Here is a 20,436-nt window from a genome sequence, read left to right as displayed (position 1 = left end):
CCAGTAAGCAGCACCCCTCCATGGTGTCTGTATCAGCTCCTGCCTCCAGGTTCCTGCCCTTGGTGAGTTCCAGGCCTGACTTCCTTTGGTGCTGAGCAGCAATGTGGAAGAGTAAGGTGAGTAACTCTTTCCTCCCCAACTTGCTTCCTGGTCATGATGCTCTGTGCAGGAATAGAAATCCTGACAAAGACACTTGTACATGGAGGATATAGCTCATAATTTTAAAAAGTCAGAATTTGTGTTATTTGTCGTTGCAGTGGCTGGATTATTTGTTAGCCATAATCTCTTCAAGTTTCACCTATTTTGTAATGTATGACAGAAGTTCCTTTCTTTCTATAGCTTAGCAATATTTCACCATATATACATATGACAGCACATGACTCATTTATATGAGGTAACTGAAGTAAAATTACTAAACAGAAAACAGAGCAGCTGGAAAGGGGCGATGCAGAGAATTTCAGCCATGAGAGATTAATTTCTAGGTATGTGTGGAACAGCATTGTGCTTACTGTTTTTTTTTAATACTGAAAAAAATGTTTATTGTCATTTATTTTACTTAACAATTTAGAAAGTTCGCGGCCATTAGCCATTCCAGTGCAGTTTCAGGTGCGATTTGGAGTTGAGGAATCTCAGTGGAGCTGTGAGGGTGGCGGACTTTGTAGGTAAAATACATGCACACTTTCCATAGCACGTGTGGAGGGATTGCTCTAAAATTGACTTCATTGGGGTTTCATTCTCTGCAAACTGACCTGGGCCACTCAACATGGCCGTTATTGTTCTTGATGTTATAACATGTTCTCTGTACAATAAATTCATGACCATCAGAAGATATTATATTAACTTGACATACCAGGCATCAGGGCCTTCACAGCCACCGTAGGTTTTTTTCCTTTCGGTCGATTATGTTCTTATAAAATTCTACTTGATCCCAGGGGAACTTTAGTAGTTTCACCCATGGGTTCTGGGGCACAAGAAGGAATTACTTCTGTTGAGTCACGGCTGCTTTCTGCCTATTGTGTTTATTGTTAATGCTATACTGTACATATTGAAGTTTTTGACAGGATAGATTTCATGTTGTTTTAGCATAATAAAAACAAAGAGTCAATAAAATCCGCTTTTGAAGAAAGGGTAATAGAGGCCAGTGAGATGACTCCATAGGTAAAGGCGCTTGCTGCCCAGGTTAGATCACTCTCTGGGTCCCATGTTGTGGAAGGAGACATATCCCTGACAGTTGTCTTTTGATCTCTCCATGAATGTTAAGGCATGTGTACCCACTTGTGCATACACACACACTAAATGGGTGCAATTTAAACAATAGCTTTAAACAAAAAATGACTAGGATATTGTAAGAAAGTCTCGACTTCAGATCCCTGCAAGTGCTACTCTTTCTCTAGCATGCTCTGTTATGCCGGTGAGCACACTGTGACGGAGAATGGCAGCTGGACCCTGTTTCAGTAGTGAGTCCTTGCCTGTAGGATGTTAAATGAAGTGTTTAGTCTGAGGTACATCAGGTGAGACTCTTCTCAAACACGTGAAGAGCTGTCTCTAGAGTGGGAGGGCTAAGGTAGCAAGAATGCCACACCCACTCCACCAAGGTCACGCCTCCTAATAGTGTCCATGGGGGCCAATTACATTCAAACTACCACGTACCTGTAACAGAAACAAAACAAGGGAATTTATCTTACCGTTCACCCAGCTATTTTACAAAATTAAGGGCTGTAAGCACAGTCAGTGCTAGGAAAGCAATCAGTTGCTTGCAACTGCTTTTCACCTCTTTGTTTCTGAAAATTTTTTGTATTTTTGTATGATCTTTTTATGTTCTTCATGTGTATGAATACGTGGAACATGAGGATGCTGGAGAACTTCAGGTATCTTCCTAAATGGCTCTTCATCCTTTTTTTTTTTTTTTAAATTATTCATTGATTGGGTTGGGGGAATTGTGCACACTTGTCAAAGTGAGCCTGTGAGAGTGGCTCTTAGAGTCAGTTTTCTCCTTCTATCATACAGATACCAGTTACTGAATTTGGGTTGAGCCTTGGCAATAAGCACCTTTCCCTGTTGACTATCTATATGGCATCTCTACTTCATAATTATTATTATTACTATTATTGTTATTACTATTATTATTATTAGGGGTGAGACAGGGTTTCTCTTTGGCCTTAAACTCAGCTATCCACCTGCCTCTGTCCAACTGAGGGCTAGGATTAAAGGTGTGCACCATCACTGCCTGATTCCACATTACTACTTGAGTTAGGGTCTCTTGGTAAACCTAGAGCTTACTGATTGGCTAGACTAGTGGGCCAGCAAATCCTTCTGTCTCTACTGGGATCGTAGGTGTGCCATGGGGCCCAGCCTTTTATCTAGGTGTTGAGGTTCTAAACTTGGGTGCTTACGCTTGTACAATAAACACTTTATGAAAGGAACTGTCTCCAAAGCCTTTAAATTTTTCTTTTAGATTTAGTTTATACATGAGTGTTTTGCTCAAAATATGTCAGTGTACCACATACCTTGCCTACCTGGGGCCTGTGGAGGTCAATATAGCATATTGCATCCCCTGGAACTGGACAGATTGTTTTCAGATCAACCAGGAGTCCTCTGCAAGAGCTGTAAGACCCCCTTTCGGGGACCCCCACTCTAGTCTTGGGAGAGAGAGCACACCCAAAGAAACATGAGAATCCTTCTTGCTGCAAACACACGAGGCAGTTTAATGGCGGAGCTCCGGGTTGAAACGTATCTCACACAGGAGACAGTGGATTCGACCCCAAGGCTCGAAAGCTAGGGGTTTTTATGGGGTAGAGGGCTTAGGGGTGGGGAATTCAGCATAACGACACACTATTGGCTTATTCAAACATCAGCAGAAAAATTACATGTCAGCAAAAGAATACGTGTAGGTCAGGGTGTCAGGGTTCTGTGAGTTGGATGTTTATCAATGCTAGCAGAGTATCTGGTTTAAACTGTGTCAAAGGGCAATGGGCAGAGGGAGGTGCCGGGCCAGATGGTTGTTGACTTAGCTCAGATAGCCCTGTTATGTCCTCACATTCCTCTTTGTCTTTATGGTCAAGCTGTTCCCAGGAATGCTTTAACGACGGGACATGCCCGGGTTTGTTTTTCTTTGTTCTCAGCCCCAAGCAGCCTCTAGGCTCATAACCAGCAATTTCTGAGTACTTTATATGACTTACAGGTCTTGAAATTTCATCTTTCTTTCAGAAATATACTGAGCCATCTCTCCAGCTTACGCTGGGGAAAGGAGGTCCAGTAACAGGCCCTAATTGGATTCCAGCTCAAGGGAAGGCTCCAAGGCCTGACACTATTACTGATGTTATGGTGTGCTTATAGACAGGATCATAGCATGGCTGCTCTCTGAGAGGCCCAACAAGCAGCTTAAAGAGACAGATGCAGATACTTACACCCAACCAATGGACAGAAGCCAGGAACCACTTGTGGTTAAATTAGGGACCAGCAGTCTCAACTAGCCTGGATCCCTGAGATCTCTTAGACACTGAGCCACCAACCAGGCAGCATATGCCAGCTGATATGAGGCCCCAAACGCGTATACAGCAGAGCCTGATCTGGTCTCAGTGAGAAAAAAATGCACCCAATCCTTAAGAGACTTGAGACCCCAGGGAGCGGGGAGATCTGGTAGGGTGGGGGCTGGGGTGGTGGTGGGAACATCCTCTTGGAGATGGGGGAGTAGGTATGAGATGGAGATCAGTCAGAGGACAGACTGGGAGGAGGATAACAACTGGACTGTAAAAAAAAAAAAAAAGATTAAAGTATAATATATATAAAAGAAAGTAAAGCCGGGCCATGGTGGTGCACACCTTTAATCCCAGCACTTGGGAAGCAAAGGCAGGCAAATTTCTGAGTTTGAGGCCAGCCTGGTTAACAGAGTGAGTTCCAGGACAGCCAGGGCTACACAGAGAAACCCTGTCTCCAAAACAAAACAAAACAAAACAAAACAAAGTAAAAAATGTGTAGTTCGGGCTGGCCTCCAACGAATGATCTTTTTGCCTTTGCTTCTTCAGCACACTCTACGGCTGTGCACAAGCACAACCAGCTCTTCGTACATTCTTAAGGAGCCTGTGGGCTCATTCTTTTCTCAGCTGCCTCTTTCTTTAAAACAAACAAAACTTCACTTGTAGTGCCAGGCTCATGGGTGAAAAGTCTTGATAGGCTGAGATTAGATCAGCAGTCCATGCCCACTCTGCTTGGTCAGGGGCTAATGGTTGAAATGTGAAGTAGGGTTTATGTAGATAGACCTTGGAGGAATGGAGCAGTAAATGGATTTGGCAAAGACCCTTAATGCTGTCAAACAAATATTTAATTCAAAGCATTGAAAAAGGGCTAAATACAGTGGTGCATGGAGCACACAGCTCAGAGACATGGCATTAATGTTAGTTGAATTATTGTCTCTCTCCTTTCTAAATCTCAATAGTTTTGTTTTTTTTAAGTTATTATTTACTTATTTTTAAAATTAATTAATTAATTTATTTATTTATTTATTATAAATACACTGCAGCTATTTTCAGACACACCAGAAGAGGGCATCCTATCTCATTACAGATGGTTGTGAGCCACTGTGTGGTTGCTGGGATTTGCACTCAGGACTTTTGGTAGAGCAGTTAGTGCTCTTATCCGCTGAGCCATCTCTCCGGCCTGTGGGATAAAAAGTAGGGTCCCGAGTCTGGCCTACTGTATGCCACAGAAGAGCTGAGAACTGAGTGTGGGGCTGGCAGGTGGACTCTGGCCCAGGGCTGAATGGAAAAGAACAGGGAAGGAGCTCTAGCAGATTCCTGCGATGACAAGAGTCCTTTGTTTGGGTTGGAGGAAGCTGTGGCTGGAAATGCAGAGAGGTCTCCGGGCAGGAGGTTAGACACAGGGGCAGGAGGTTAGACACAAGGCTCACTAAGGGAAGACCTGCTCCATTGCTTCAGCATGGTGGGTGGATGAGAAGAAGAGGCAGTCCATGGTTTTAAGGAGTTTATTGTAGAAAGGCAGAGAGGGAGAGAGTAGAGATGTAGAGGCCAGATGAGGGGAGAAGGGAGGGCAAGAGGTGAGAGTAAGAGCAAGAGGGTAAGAGAGGGGAGAGAAGGGGGAGGAGGCAAACAGACCCTTTTATAGTGGGCCTGGCCTATCTGGCTGTTTCCAGGTAACTGTGGGGGTGGAATCCAGACAGAATATCAGGAGCTTGGGCCATTGCCTCCATGACTGATGGTCATACACTTGGGGGGGGGGGGTGCGGCGCACAGGGCAGGGAGGAGACCTTGGAAGGCTGCAGTTGTGACAGGGGCCCAGGAGACATGGCCAAACATCTGCCATTCCTTAGGGTTACCACAGTTCAAGGCCTGTGTTCAACCAGGGACCAGGTGTCTGTGCACAGCTCACTGCTCCACACCAGCCCTTGGTTGTTTTGTTTTGTTTTGTTTTTGGTTTTGTTTTTTTTAAGCTGAAAATTATATTTGTAAAAGATAATATTTTAAAGAATTCTGCAGACCCTGAAAAATATAAATTGTAGCTATAGTTGAGTGAGCCAGCGATTGCAGGCACCTATTGCTAGAGTCCCTTGGGACACCTGGTTTCCGTCTTGCTCTACAATTACTTTGGTCTCCTCTATTAACCTGCCTTACCTTTGTAGGTTGGTCTAGTTTCTGGGAGTCTTAGTGAGGATTTCTATTGCTGTAAGAAAGCACCGTGCCCAAAAGCAAGCTGGGGAGGAGGAAAGGGTTTATTTGGCTTACGCTTCCACATCACTGTTCATTACTGAAAAAAGTCAGGACAAGAACTCAGAGCAGAGACCTAGAGAGTCAGAAGAAGAAGTGAAAGACCAGAAAAAATTCAGACCCCCTAGCACCAAGAATATAGGTTAGCTGGTTCAGTGACCCTGTTCCAGGAACTGGCCGACCACAAAAGTTAGACTAAAATCCTGAGAACAATCTTGAGAAGCAGGGAGTTTCCCCTTGTGATTTTTAGTACCCCTTTGTGATTTTTCACTGGTATTTTCGGCATTTTCCAATAACGCCCTCCCTACCCCCTTGGATTGTGGTTTGTTTGTTTGTTTTTTTCCCTTTTAAATACCCCCTTTCCCAGCTACTGGGGCTGAACTCTTCCACCCCTGCATGGGATACGAGTTGACCCCAGCCTGCTGGATCTTGTCAATAAACCTTGTGCGATTGCAGCAAGGACAGTATCTCATGAGTTCTTGGGGTGCTGAGTCATCCCGAGACTCGAGTGAGGGTCTCACCTCTTCAGGGGTCTTTCAGAAGCAGAGGTCATGATGAGGTGCTGCCTACTGGCTTGCTCAGCCTACTTTCTTATAGAACCCAGGACCACTAGCCCAGTGAAGGCACCATCCACAATGGGCTGGACCCTCTCACAGCAATCAATTATCCAAATGGCCTTCAGGCTTGCCCTCAACCTTATCTAATGGAGGCATTTTCTCAATTGAGGCTCACATTTCTCAACCAACTAGCCAGCACACTGGGTAATATAGATATGCAGCCTGACTTGGTCGCTAACCGAGCCTTAATACAACAAAATGGCCTATTTTTTTTTAAATGTTTTTTTTTTCCTTTTGTAAAGGGTAAAATCAGCTGTGTCTTAAGTACGGCCAAATACGCTTACGCTATCCTTCCAGACTCTCAGTCACATCAGCCACCAGCTGACAAGCCATTGATTGCATCTGCACAATTGTTTTGCTTTTTCAGCTGTAGTAATGACAAGATTGGCCAACAGTGCGCTTATAAGTCACATCTTATTTACTCGTTATTCTATAGATAAACAGTGATGACCTAGAAAATGTTAATTCAGCTGAGTTAGACACAGTCCTTGCTCTGCTCCTTAGGAGTTGTAGCTCTGCTTACACAAAGTACACTAACTCATAATTGAAAATGGAAGCCCATGTGTTGGCTGGTAGGCCTTCAATCTATTGGAAATACTGGGGAAAAAAAAGAAGCCAGGCAGATGGCCCACATCTCAAATCCCATCCCTTGAGAGTCACAACCAGGCAGATCTCTATGAGTTCAATGCCACTGTGGTCTACACAGTGAGTTCCAGGCCAGCCAGAGTTATAATGTGACTCTCTCTCTCTCTCTCTCTCTCACTCAATTAAAACTTGAATAAATTAAAATATAGATTATAGACATATCTGCAGGGCACAGGAGAGTTTTGTAATTCTTTGCTCTTATGTGTAATTCTTTTTTTTTTTAAAGATTTATTTATTGATTATATGTAAGTACACTTTAGCTGTCTTCAGACACTCTAGAAGAGGGAGTCAGATCTTGTTGGGGATGGTTGTGAGCCACCATGTGGTTGCTGGGATTTGAACTCTGGACCTTCGGAAGAGCAGTCGGGTGCTCTTACCCACTGAGCCATCTCGCCAGCCCCCCTTATGTGTAATTCTTAATGTGATAAAAATAAGTGACATTTTCCTAGGCAGTTTAAGCATATACTATTATGTATGCATTAATCGTATCAGTATGTTCTATATTCGTGTTAACCAAGCTAAGTGGCACATTAACATCACTATGCAGCCACCACTACTGTCTGTCCCCAGGGCTTTATCATCTCCAAGGCAGTTCTCCATGTTTAAGTGCCCATTTACAACTGTTTTTGTATCACCATTGTTAGAAATGAGGTATATTTCTTAGGAGTTTCCCTGATAATTTCTACTACTTCTTTCAGTGCCATGAAGAGAAAAGGGGGAGTGGGTGGGGACACTTTCAGAATGGCAGTATCTCCAAGAATACCACATAACAGTAAGGCAATAAAAATTTTAAAGCTAAACTAAACTCAACACAGTACCCCCTCAGCATGTGTAAAGACTCTTCCTGAGGGCTCTGTCTGCTCACAACATTGAAGCCATGGGGATGTTTGCACAGATGCTTGCCTTCTGCGTAGGTCACATTTCCTGCACAGTTTACCTGTCATTAAAAGTTTTGCTTTTACTGTTGTGGTTAATGCAGAAACACGCTTGTAGCACTGTGAGTTTTGAGTGTGTTATGTGAGTTCAGTGTTGCAGCAAGGAGGCCCCTGGAGCTAGGCTGCCAGGACCAAATCCTAAGAGATTTGTCATGCCCCACTTCTTTGTAAAACAGGACAGACAGATATGGTTTAAATACAATCTCCCTCAAAAGTCTATACATTATAACCTTGCTGCTTGGGTGTGGGAACTGGAGAAGAGCGTGGGTGAAGAGGGTAGAAAATCCTATGGTCCCTGGGGATGCACCATTAAGGGGACTCTGGTTCCATACTCCCTGAGTCGATCTCTCTTTGCTTCATGGATTGTGATGGAAGTGCTTCCTGTTGCCTGAGGTCATGCTGTGATGGAGGACTACAGCAATGAGATGACCGGATGCTGGCCCAAAAGCTCCATCACTGTGGGCCAAAAATAACCCTTTCCTCTTTGTAAGTTAATTGCCTTGGTATTTTGTGATAAAAAGCTAAATCAGGAACCATAGCAAATCTTACCTCAAGACCATACTAAGCAGACTAAGCAGTCAAAAGGTTTATCCTGGTACTTGTCGCAGAGTAGCTGTTAAATAGGTGTTAGATTTATTACAATTATAAAGAACAAAAAGGTTGAACTGTTGCATGCATTTCTCATTGCAGGGTCTTAGTGGGGCAACCTGAAGCTTGTGGAATTGAAGTTTGTGGCTTGACAATGTTCTAGTCGACATTGTGAGTTTTAAAACTGAGTAATATGAGATCCATGAGCATTACCCTTGTCTCCTAATCATTCTCACTGTAAGATATAAAAAAGAAAGAAAAGAGAGAAAGGAAGGAAGAGAAATGAAAAGAGCCTAAAGATTCAGTTCTTGGGTTATAATATTAATGTGTGATTACTTAGCCAAGAACTTACTGAAGCATTTCAAATTTGCTCCTACATCGACAAAAAAAAAGTTTTAAAACCAACAAGAATTGTTTAGCATGTTACATCTTTGAAGTCCTTTCTTAGGTAAACTTTGATGTTTTACTTAAACAGCTGCCTTTTTTCAGGCAAGCCTTCACTGGGAATATCTACACCATCCCAATAGAGTTCAAAGTGGTCCCAAGGCAGAGAAATTGGCTTCATGAGAAAATATAATCTTAAGAGCTCCAAGGTCTAAGTTGATTTTATATGACAAAGCCAATTACAGGCCCAGCTGCTCTCTGCTTCTGAGAGCTAGTTTCAACTAACATAATTTCATATCATCTTTCTTGGGAACTAAACCCTTTGCTTCTTATGTAAGTAAAAGGCTTTCTTGACTTCAAAGGGAATTCTGACTACCTTAGAACCGGGTATGGGTTTTTAAACATCTCCCTTTCTAAATTCTTCTTAATTCCTTCATATCTAAAAATTCTGGATAGGTGTAAAGAAATGTAATGCATTGGTATAACTTCAATGATAGAATGTATTCATCTCTTCCCTTTGCCTCTGGTGCTTAATTGACATTTAAGGAACATTGATGCTCATGCTTCTGAAAAAGCTCACATTGTCTCCTGCAATTGTGCTACAATGTATTGCTATGCATTAAAAGCTCCCAGAGATGGTACATAACAATGTCTAGCCCATAGCATTGGCAAGATGAACACATGTAGTCTGGTTTTGCTCTACTTTAAAGGCATATATGGGTCATATGGAAAGGTAGAGAAGCTAAGTCAAAGAGTTTCAGCAATTATACAGTGTCTTTAAAAAAAAAATGACCTGTAGTTTGCTGGTGTTTCTAACCTGTCCCAAATGAAAATGCTGACTCGGCCTCCTTGACTCTTCCAAGCAGTGAGCAGGAATCAGGCTTGTCTCCTGGCGAGTCACTAATTGCATTCCCTGGATGCAGGCAAGCAGATATTTAAAAAGAAGATCCCTCAAGTACAGGTCAACAGAACACTCCAAAACAAATTTGGTCTCAGAGAGCAAATTTGAACTCTAGACTCATTTGTTTTCATCAGTCTTTTGCTATACTGAAAATGCACATGTCATACGCAGGTTCTGCTTACCCAAGATACCTGACCCTATCTCCTGTCTTAGTGTGCGTTTCTACTGATTCGATAAAACCCCAGGACCAAAAACAACCTGGGGAGGAGAAGGTTTGCTTCATCTTATACTTTCAGGTAATAGTCCAGGGAAGTCAGGGCAGGAACCTGGAGGCAGGAACAGGACCAGGAACCATGGAGGAACAATGCTTGGCATTCTTCTTCTGACTTGCTCAATTTATTTCCTTATACACACTGGATCACCTAACTGGAGGTCACATCACCCATAGTGGGCTGACCCTTCCTATATCAGTCATTAATCAAAACACAAAACAAAACAACAATAAAACAAACAAAAAAAACAAATAAAAGCCCCACACACCAATTTAATAGAGGCAGGATGTCAGGACAGGAACAAGATGACTCTAGTTTGTGTCAAGTTGACATAAACCAGGCAATACAACTGACCCCTTATCAACTTGAAACACAAACACATTACTATTAACCCACAACCCATCCTTTCTTATTCCTCTCCAAGATCTCACACTAAAACATAAATAAAATTAAAAGTCCCATGGTCTTTACAAATTCAAACACATTAAAATTTAAGTTCCTTGAAAATATCCAATCTCTTTTAAAATCTATAGTCTTTTAAAATTCGAAGTTTCTCTCTCAGTTGTGGGCTCGGGTAAAATACTTTTTTACTTCAGGAGGGTAAAATCGGGGCATGGTCACAATCAAATCAGATCAAAACCAAATTCCAACCATTCAATGTCTGGTTCAACCACTTATGATCTTCCGGACTCCTCCAAAGGGCTTGGGTCACTTTTCCAGCCCTGCCCTGTGTAGCACCCAGTTTGTCTTCTAGGCTCTGACTGGCTCCACTCCATTACTACTGCTGTTCTAAGTGCTCATTCCATGGTACTGATATCTCCAAAAAAACCCCACATGAGTCTTCTGCTACAACTGGAGTACACTTTGACCAGTAGCCTCTCATAGGCTCTCTTCCTGGTACCAAGCCTCAACACTTCTCTGCATGATCCCTTCAATCCTGGGCCTTCACCTGCTATTGAGGCAGTAACTTCATTGATGGCCTTTCATGGCTCTCATAATGCCAGCCCTCAGCTGCTCTTTATGACCCCTTCATGCCTTCAAAACCAGTACCACCTGCGTGACTCTTTTACATTACTAAGTCCAGATGTAACAGAAGATACAACCAGGGCTGCCTCTCTCAGGAAACAGTTTCCAGATTTCACCTCAGTAAAGCTAGTCTCTTCTTAATCACTCATAATTTCTTAACTCACATCAGTTAGTTGTTCCAGTAACGCAAAAGCTTCACTTCAGCCAGTGGTGCTGGATGGTCTCTTGTTAACCACAGCTGACTCTTTCAGCCTCAGCTGACCAGAATGATGGACTTTTAATTGAAAACATCAAATGGCTTGAGTCTTTAAATTTCTCTCTGAAACTTCTACAAGTCAGGCCTCCATCTTCTGCACTTCTCTCGACATCCTTCCAACCTCCTAAGGAACATCTCACTGAGGTCGCAACATGCAGTGGCTTTTCTAGCCCAAAGTTCCAAAGTCTTTTGACAATTCTTGGTCAGATCTGTCACATAAATACTCCACTGATATCTACTTGCCTCAGTTAGAGTTTCTATTGCTGCAACAAAACATCATGACCAAAAGGCAAGTTGGGGAGGAAAGGATTTATTCAGCTTACACTTCCGCATTGCTATGCATAACCAAAAAAAGTCCAGACAGGAACTCAAGCGGGGCAGGAACCTGGAGGCAGGAGCTGATGCAGATGTTTTGGAGGAGTGCTGCTTACTGTCTTGTTCCCCAATGGCTGGTTCAACCTGTTTCTTGTGGTAAATCCAGGACCACTAGCTGAGGGATGGCACCACCCACAATGGAGTAGACCCTCCCTTACTGAGCACTATTTAAGAAAATGTCTTGCAGCTGGATCTGACAGTGGCATTTTCTCAATTGAGGCTCCTTCCTCTCTGATGTGTGAAATTAACATAGGGACTGGCATTATTGGGAGGCGTGGACTTGTTGGAGGAAGTGTGTCATTGGGGTGGACTTGGAGGACTCAGAAGCTGAAGTCTGGCCTAGCATGGCTCCTTTTGTTCCTGCCACCTGTGGATCCAGATGTAGAACTCTCAGCTACCTCTCTAGCACCACGTTTGCCTGCGTGCCATCATGCTTCTCACGATGACGATTATGTCCTGAACCTCTGAACTGTAAGCCAGCCTCAATTAAATGTTTCCTTTATAATAGTTGCCATAGTCATGGGGTCTCTCCACAGAGAGAAACACTAAGACACCAACCAAATAACAAACTACCCAAAAAACAAAACTGAGAACTGCACCCTATAGAAGGTCGTGTCTGCCTCTAGAGTAGAGATATAACCCATGCTTTTCTTAGCTGTCAGTCACCAGTTCATTCTAGGGAAAGTAATACTAGGTTCAATTATTAGAGTCACAGTTTCAAAATTCATTGAGATTATGGGATCAGAACCAGGATTTTGGAAGCAGTAGCTAAAATAAACTTATTAAAGGTGGACTTCCTGACAGCTGATCTTTACTGGACAATATATGTAAAGGCTTTCTTTAGATAAATAGAGCCAACAGGTTGAGCTCACATCTGTTGTCATTTCTCTTTCTGGGGTGAACAATTCATCCACCACAGATGAGATTCCAGGCCCCCACAAGGCAGGTCTACAGTTGGTCCTGCAGAGAATATATACCTCACCTGTCAGGACAGCCAATGGTGGGGGCCCACTGATAGCTTGCTATAGCTCCATGACCAGAAAACGTTTTTTCAAAACCAATTTGTAAACAATTCTATTTGTCCTTGAAAGGGAGTAAGGGAAGCTTCGCTCTCTCTCTCTCTCTCTCTCTCTCTTGATCAGTCAATACGTTCTACCAAGGAATTCTGAGGTTAGACATGTTTCCTTAGCTGTGATGGTTGGTGACAGCTATAGTCGCATGGCATCAGAATGGCAGTGATACAAGTCATCACAGGCAGAGTAGTGGAGCTGCTGTACCTGACTCAGGTCGCCTCCAGGATTAGGGGGTAGGTTATCAGGAGTGTAGGTACAGTCGGCTCACAGCTATATCACTGAATTTCTGATTCTCAGGAATTGCGTTTAACCAAATGAGGTCTCCTCACTTTCTACCAGCTGCTGCTAACTGCCACTGTTCTTTGCAAGGTAAAAAGACCTACCTACCCCCTCATCCAGAGCGAAACCGCTGGGGAGAAAAGCATCCACTCTAGGCTTTCTGTGGGATTAACTGGGCTTTCTCAGTCCAGCTTCTCCCTGCCTTTCTCTCCTTCAGCACTCACAGCCTGTTTCAGATGTTCTCAGTAAATAAACTGCACAGAAACCTCTTTCTCAGAATGATTTTCTGGATCTGAGAGCCATGTTAGTCAGTCCTGTTACAAGCGTTTATATACAAACAACTACGGGGACCTAGCCTTGACCGATTTTTGTGTCTTAATATTGACTTTACATTTCTATGGGCAAGAGATGAAAATGGTTTTATTATGTATGCACTTCATGATAGTATAGTGTGGGCTACATCTTGTCATTTGCTAAGTACCTGTATTTATCCTATCAGATATACACAAAACACTTATGTAGTCAGTCAAGGATTGCAAGTACTAACTGACCGTGGGATGCTTCCTATCCACAGCTTGGGCTCTAGAAGAAAGCAGGTCATGCACGCCATGAAGAATTAACCAGTAAGCAGCACCCTACCATAGTCTCTGCATCAGCTCCTACCTCCAGCTTTCTGTCTTGTTTGAGTTCCTATCCTGACTTCCTTTGATGATGAACAGTGATATGGAAGTAATCCTTTCCCTCCCCAACTTGCTCTTTGGTCCTGGTGGTTTGGTGCAGCAATAGAACTCTAACTAAGGCAGCCCTCAACCATATTATCCACAATGGGGGCTTCCCCAGATGACAGTGTGAGAGGAGTGTCTGTGATCTCCCTGGCCAGCATAGTAATGATTCCTGGTAGGCAAGAAGATAGTTTGGTTCAGCACAACCCAATAGCTGGTGTTGGTTCAAGCTTTGGAAGTCTGACCCTGAGCTCTTTATTTTAGGCATATTTAAGGACATCACAATTTGGTGAAACCTTTCCTCATGATAACTAACTCAATTCCATGTGCACTATAAAGCTTAAGGTGTGACTACATTGAAACTTTTTGCAAAGCACATATAACACCTTTTTTTTTTTTTACAAAAATGGGTTCTATAGATTGACCAACACATGATAAATTTCTAATGTGATCTTAACCACACAGAACAAAGGTCATCATGCTGTTAACCATGACCTCACCCAGGCTTCTGGGTAGAAACACGTTGTACATTAGTCCCTTTGAAGGGATAACCCTGTGTGCTTAACATTCCTTCTCCTCATGTTTATCTATGAGCACACGGACCTTCATACCTCCTACAACAATAAAAACTAGATTCTGAATAATATAAACTCAAAAGGATCTGCTGCACATAAGGTAGACATAAAATTTAATAGGATTTCAGGTAAAATCTTTTGGATTAGGTGACAAAGATCCAATGTCAAGTCAAATCTGCATATCTGATTTGCTGTCACTCTTAAACAGGTATATTTGGTCTGTATGGTGGGAGAGATGAATTAGATTAATCTGAGTTTTGATGGAAAGATTAATCTTGAGAAGCATTTTGGGTTTCATATATTCTTTTATATCCATAAATGTATAGAAATACACACGTACACACATACTTGAAAATAGTCTCTCATGTAAATGTAAGAATATGACAAGTGTCTGCTTTGATTTACTTCATCTTCCCTACAATTGCCTATGTTATTTTTGCAGCACAAAAATTACCAGGAAGTCTTTGCAAGCAGGATTTACTTGCACTCTGGTTCTCTAATTGAAAGTGCACATGTATGGCTTAGACTAGGGATTGTTCTAAGCCATTTAGATACTGTGGGCTGAATCTGACGGCAGCCTTCTTTGTACACACAAGATAGCACAAAGGTTTCATGGTGGGTAGTTGGCCCTGCTCCATGACACATGTAACTTCCATCTCTGGTCCTGAGGTCACTTCTGTAGTAAGGGGAAAGGCTGTGATTCAGAGCCCAGAATTGACAGACGTTACGCATAATCACATGCCACTGTTCTGTGTCTAGTAACATGGCCATTTCTAGCTAAAATGGGAGGCTAGTCTTTGTAATGAAATCCAACAAAACCCAAGAAAGAATGATAGGAATGGAGGCCAGTAGTTTAGTTATTTCTTTCTAAGTCAAGGTCAGCTGATGTGGAAAACATCACCAGCTCTTTCCACCATTATTAAGCCATCGTTTCAATGGTATACAAATGATGTTCTTTGAGCAAGGAATCTCTTTATGTCCATCACTTACATATAAGACAAACATCAAACACTCAAGACTATAAGAATTATCAGGGCTTATCATCTTGATTTTTATATTTACTGAGTCTGTGCAAGAATAGACGACTTAACTTTGTTCATTAAGTCGATTGGGGTGAAAATGGCTGTAATATTGCAAAATTTAAAATGATTACTTTGTGTGTGCATAGGTATGTGTGTGTAGAACCACTAAGGGTAACTTAATTGCCTTTTAGATAATAATTTTAATCATTAAAATGTCCTTCAGGTTGTGGATGAGGACATTTCCAATCCCAGTACTTGAGAGCCAAGTGTGAATGTCACTATATTTCCTCTGATTGAGGGATGAGATGAGAGCCATTCCCAAGCTGTGTGAATACATGGTTTGGGCTGATTCCAGAGCATAGAAATCTAACTCTCCCTAGGCCTAGGCCTGGAAGTTTCTAGCTTCCATACAGTCTAAGCTTCTGCAAGCCTAGACCTTGAGGGCCTCAGCTTCCAGCCTCTATCTGCTAACCTAGGCCCTGAATGTTTCAGCCTCCATGACTTACTGCTAAATAAACTCACTCTTTCTAGCTCTTTCTGAACTCTTGACGGCTGGGTCAACTCAGCTGTTCTGGCTCAAACTCTTCTCCAAGTTGACTGATTTAAGTTGGCTACTGGCTGAATTGTTCTATGTCATGTCCGCTCTCGACCAGCAAGAACAACACAACCACCAGTTCTTCTAACAACAGTTTATTCAGCAAACTTCAGTCTTCATCTCTCTCCGCTTCATCTTTTTCCTCATCTTTCTCCCCTGAACCACGTCACCTCACCAGGCACACAGCTTCAGCCAATCAGGGCGGCAGGGGCATGTCTCCACCAAATATGGACTTGTTTAAAACGCCAGCATCATGGTGCACCTGTGCAGCTCTCACGATGGTCGAGGCTTATTTTCAGGTATATGAGGAAGTCAGGTGCAAGTCATAAGACTTAGCTGCAGTCCCGGGCACCATCTTGGGACTGCTGCCACACCCGCTCCTCACAGTTCTACTTGGAAAATCTACCTCTGAACTCCACAAACTTATCCAAACTCAGCGGCATTCAACTGAACTGCATCAAACTCAACTGAACTCAATTCCCTGCACTGCTCTATGCAGCCTCTTTCCTGTTTGTTCTCCTGAGAGTTGGGTGTATCTTATCTCTGACTCCTTCTGTCAAATCTTTCTCTGATGCAACACTTTTCTGCCCCTCAATTAGACATCATTTATTTGGGATTAAAGGTATGTTCTAAAGGTATGTCCAGCCAGATCACATAGATATAGATATCCATAAATATCTTGGAGTATGATTTTTTGCCAGAGCAACCACATTGCTCAGTTAAAATTCCTCTACACCCTAGGGGAGTAAGATAAGGTCTGAATATATCAAAGTCCACCAGGGATGCACAACCAAACAGAAGAATAGGCTGAGAAGTAGATAGAAAATCATGAAGAGGAGACTGCTATGGTCTGACACCTTCTGCCCCCAGAACAGCTGTAGTCATTTTGTTTCATGCCTACCAGCTACCAATATGAAAATACTGTTACTGTAACATGCCTGCCAGTCATTGACAGAGAAATAAATGACTTGGCTCTGAGCAATGACATGCTAACCATATACCCTGTTTTGTTTAGAATGTTCTGAGTGTTCTGTATGAGATTTGCTAATCTTAAGAAATCCCACAAAGCTTTACATAGGACCCATTAAATCAAAGGTCAATATGAACTATTAATGTCTGAAATATCTTGTGTCAAAGCTGACCACTGGGCAGCACTTCCTAAATATAAACTCATTGTGGATTTTTTCCCTCTTTATAAGCTGACAGAAAAAAGTATCTGTTGTCTTAGTTTAGATAATTCAGAGCTACGTCCCTGGTCTGACCAGTGTGTGCTTTGTTGGGAGCTATTAAGACAATGCTATTGTCCTGATCTCTGAATTGGGCCTCCCCTCCCCCCCCCCCCCGAGAAGAAAAGGGGGTCAAAAGCAGGCCACTGACACACCGTTCAGAGAACAACCACAGAATGTTCCAGCCCTAAATCAGCGCCAGATGTCCTGACCACACCCTGATACCACCAAGTTCCTGCTTCCCCGTGTAGCTGCCAAAAGAAAATTTTTCACTGCCCCACCCCTCCCGCTGATAAGTACTTGTACTTCCCCTTTTGCTTGTGCATTTCCACTGCCCCACCCCTCCTGCTGAGAAGTACTTCCCCTTTTGCTTGTGCATTTAAACCTTGAGCCTTGCTGAATACAGTGACACCTTGATGGTAATCAGACTGGTTCTGTGTCGTTCCTCGCACTTGATGTCCGTCCTTCTGTCCCCCCACTTGGTTCTTAGGAGAAGGTCCCCTCATGACCCTCGAATAACTGGACCTGCTGGACGGGTCAGTGCTTAACTGAGATCAGTGTTCATACAGTTTGTGTGGTGATTCCTGAGCCCCAACAGAGACATAAAGACAAAGGGCATTTTCTAGGTAAATAAGAGGAGTCTTGAAGAAGACAGGCCAGGTGATCAGACATTGTGCCTTTAGTATATCTTGGATGTGGAAGACCTGGGAATCTTGGCTTCTCACCTTCAGTGGGTGACATGGAGCTATTTCCTTCCCCCTCCTTTTCTTTCTCCTCCTCCTCCTCTTCCTTCTTATCTTTCTCCCCTTGAGCCTCCTCATGATTCTTTTACATGTGTAAGCTTCTGCATCTTTGTCTCAGACCAAGTCTTCCACGTAAGTGGTAGGTGTTCAAACTAGCCTTCATTACGTTTCTGTCCAGACTCACTGAAAGAACCTGCTGGGGGCTTAGTTCTGATCCAAGCTGTAGTGCTGGCACTCCACTTTCCTTGAAAAGATTTCACAGATTCAGCTGGACCAGGAGCCTGAGAGCCACTTGAGTCTCCATTGGGCCACTGTCCCTGGATCCTGGAAGTGAAGGCACAGTGACACCACCCAAGTACAACATCTGTGGGTAGGAAGAAGAGTTTATTAAGGAATGCAACTCCTGGTTGGTTGAGGAAGGAGGAAATCAAACAGCAAAAAATCAGGAAAAGCCTTGCCAGTTTTGAGAGCACAGGTCATGGTGGGGTTGTGGTGGTATGTACAAGCCAGAATAATCTAAACGATAGAGTGGTGGGAAGTGAGGTGTGGGACAGAACAATAGTGGGAACCAGTGTGGGAACTTCAATCTGCTACAGGCTTGATGAGTTCATCAGAAACTAGATGCTGTTGTCAAAGGCTGTCATTTACAACTTTCTCATCCTGAGTTTGAAACATGGGTAAACCACATGTTAGCATAGAGATGCCTGTAATGTAACCTCCCCCCATAGGCCGAAACAGGCTAAGCCAGAACCTGTCCTCGCTCTCACTAAGAAGATTATCTAGGGTGGAGCCTTCCTCCCTAGATCGATCTATTGTTGTGCCACTTCAGCTGTTCCTCTTCAAGATACTGCTACCTGCTGAGAGGCCTGGGAGCTATTCTGGAAACTACGCCCTATTCTGCACATCATCACCTGCAGCTGGTTCCAGGCTCCAAGGAATGGACCCCCCCCCCCCCCCCCGCTCTTTTATAAGGCGGTTCCCCGACATTAAAATTTGAACTTTGAACAGACTAGCATGTCTTGGTTCCATTGTTTCTCGACCCGCCTAGGCTCCCTCTTTTCTTCCAGATTCCAAGATGCCTTCCAGGCTCGAACCCGGACACGTGAACCGATGGTCGGCCTCAACACTGTAAGATTTGAATTTCTGTGGTTCCTCTTACAGCTAATCAATTGCTCCAAGGCAGGGTTAACTTGATGGGAGGTTCCAGTTCTACTCATCTGGTCTCATTACCAGAAAACTGTCACTTGTTATCCACAAATCCTCTGATGCCTTAATGATAATGCTAGTTACTTGGGCTTTGAGATGTATCCTTTTAACAGGACCACCGAATCCTTGAGGGCTAGTTGGTTCTCTTTCTTACATTTCTAAAAATGAACTCTGCAAGGGTATTTATGAACATATAATAGGCTCGTGGTAATTTTTGAAGGAGAGGATAATGAGTCAAGGAAACTGGGAAACCCTTAGGTCAGAGTAATAACAATGCTTTTTTTCCCTAGCATTGTCTTCTGAGCAGCTTGGAGGAGTGTAGCCTGGCTGTAATTGACAAGGAAAATGGGAGGCTATTTTCTCCCTCTGTAGTCTTGTTGATTAGCACCAGGTCTCATAGTTGTCTTTCCATTTTTCTGCTTCTTCCCTTGGGGTGTCCAGGACCTGCCGCACACCAAGCTGGGAAAGACAGAGCAGAGTGGAGTTCTGGGTCGTCCCTTGGGGTGTCTGGACCCAGATGCACAACGCGTAGGAGAGGATGGATTGAAGTCTGGAGCAGGTTGGGTCAGTAAGATCCTGGCCCAGTGGTGAATGCCGGAGGAGGAGGTCTCCTTGGAGGACTTCAGTTTTGCAGCTCTTTTAGAAGACAGTTCTCTTAGACAATAGTCAGAGAAACAGCGTGTGCTCTTTATTGTGGGTGAACAAGGATGGTAGAAACCTTTGAATATGGTAAGGGGTTCTTTTTAGGGTGAAATTTCACTGCTGAGGTTTAAGGTTCTAGGGATACTTTATTTGCATGGAGAGGCTTTCTAGGATGTTGAACCTGGAATTTTGCCAAGGATTACCTTGACATTCCTCAGGTAGAGTGTGGGGGTTGGGCTCCCCACATAGAGGAGAGAAGAGGAAGCCCAGCCGAAAACTGAGTCCTCCATCCATTTAGCATGGAGCTCAGGGGAGCTACCTGAATGTGGTATACCTCGACTGTAAGTAGCAGGGTTTCCCAACAGATAGTCATGAGTTACATGGGGAAAAAAATGTCTTAGCTCTGAAGCTAGCTCCAAATGTGACATCAATGACCTGGGCACCACTCATGGTAGAAATATAAATGGGATTTAATGTAAAAACATAGCCTTTGAGACTTCTGTGGCCAGGTCGGCTGTCAGCACTCACTGTGTCTGATGTGCCCCGTGCCCTACTTTTAGCCTACAGGGCTGGCTCACCAGCTGTTTCTTGAATCATTACACTGGATGGTATCCTCAAGGTTTTAAGACTAAGT

The 20,436-nt window shown here is 43.3% G+C and overlaps 1 pseudogene; it reads right to left on the bottom strand.

The window, feature by feature from the left end:
• Positions 1-556: 556 nt before the first annotated feature.
• Positions 557-5,319, bottom strand: Gm19441 (annotated as a pseudogene).
• Positions 5,320-20,436: the final 15,117 nt, after the last annotated feature.

The sequence above is a fragment of the Mus musculus genome, chromosome 12 (genome assembly GCF_000001635.26).
Source record: "Mus musculus strain C57BL/6J chromosome 12, GRCm38.p6 C57BL/6J".
In the NCBI taxonomy this organism is placed as follows: Eukaryota; Metazoa; Chordata; class Mammalia; order Rodentia; family Muridae; genus Mus; species Mus musculus.
The sequence above is the reverse complement of the archived record's forward strand: the minus strand, read 5'-3'. Positions and strand labels throughout refer to the sequence as shown.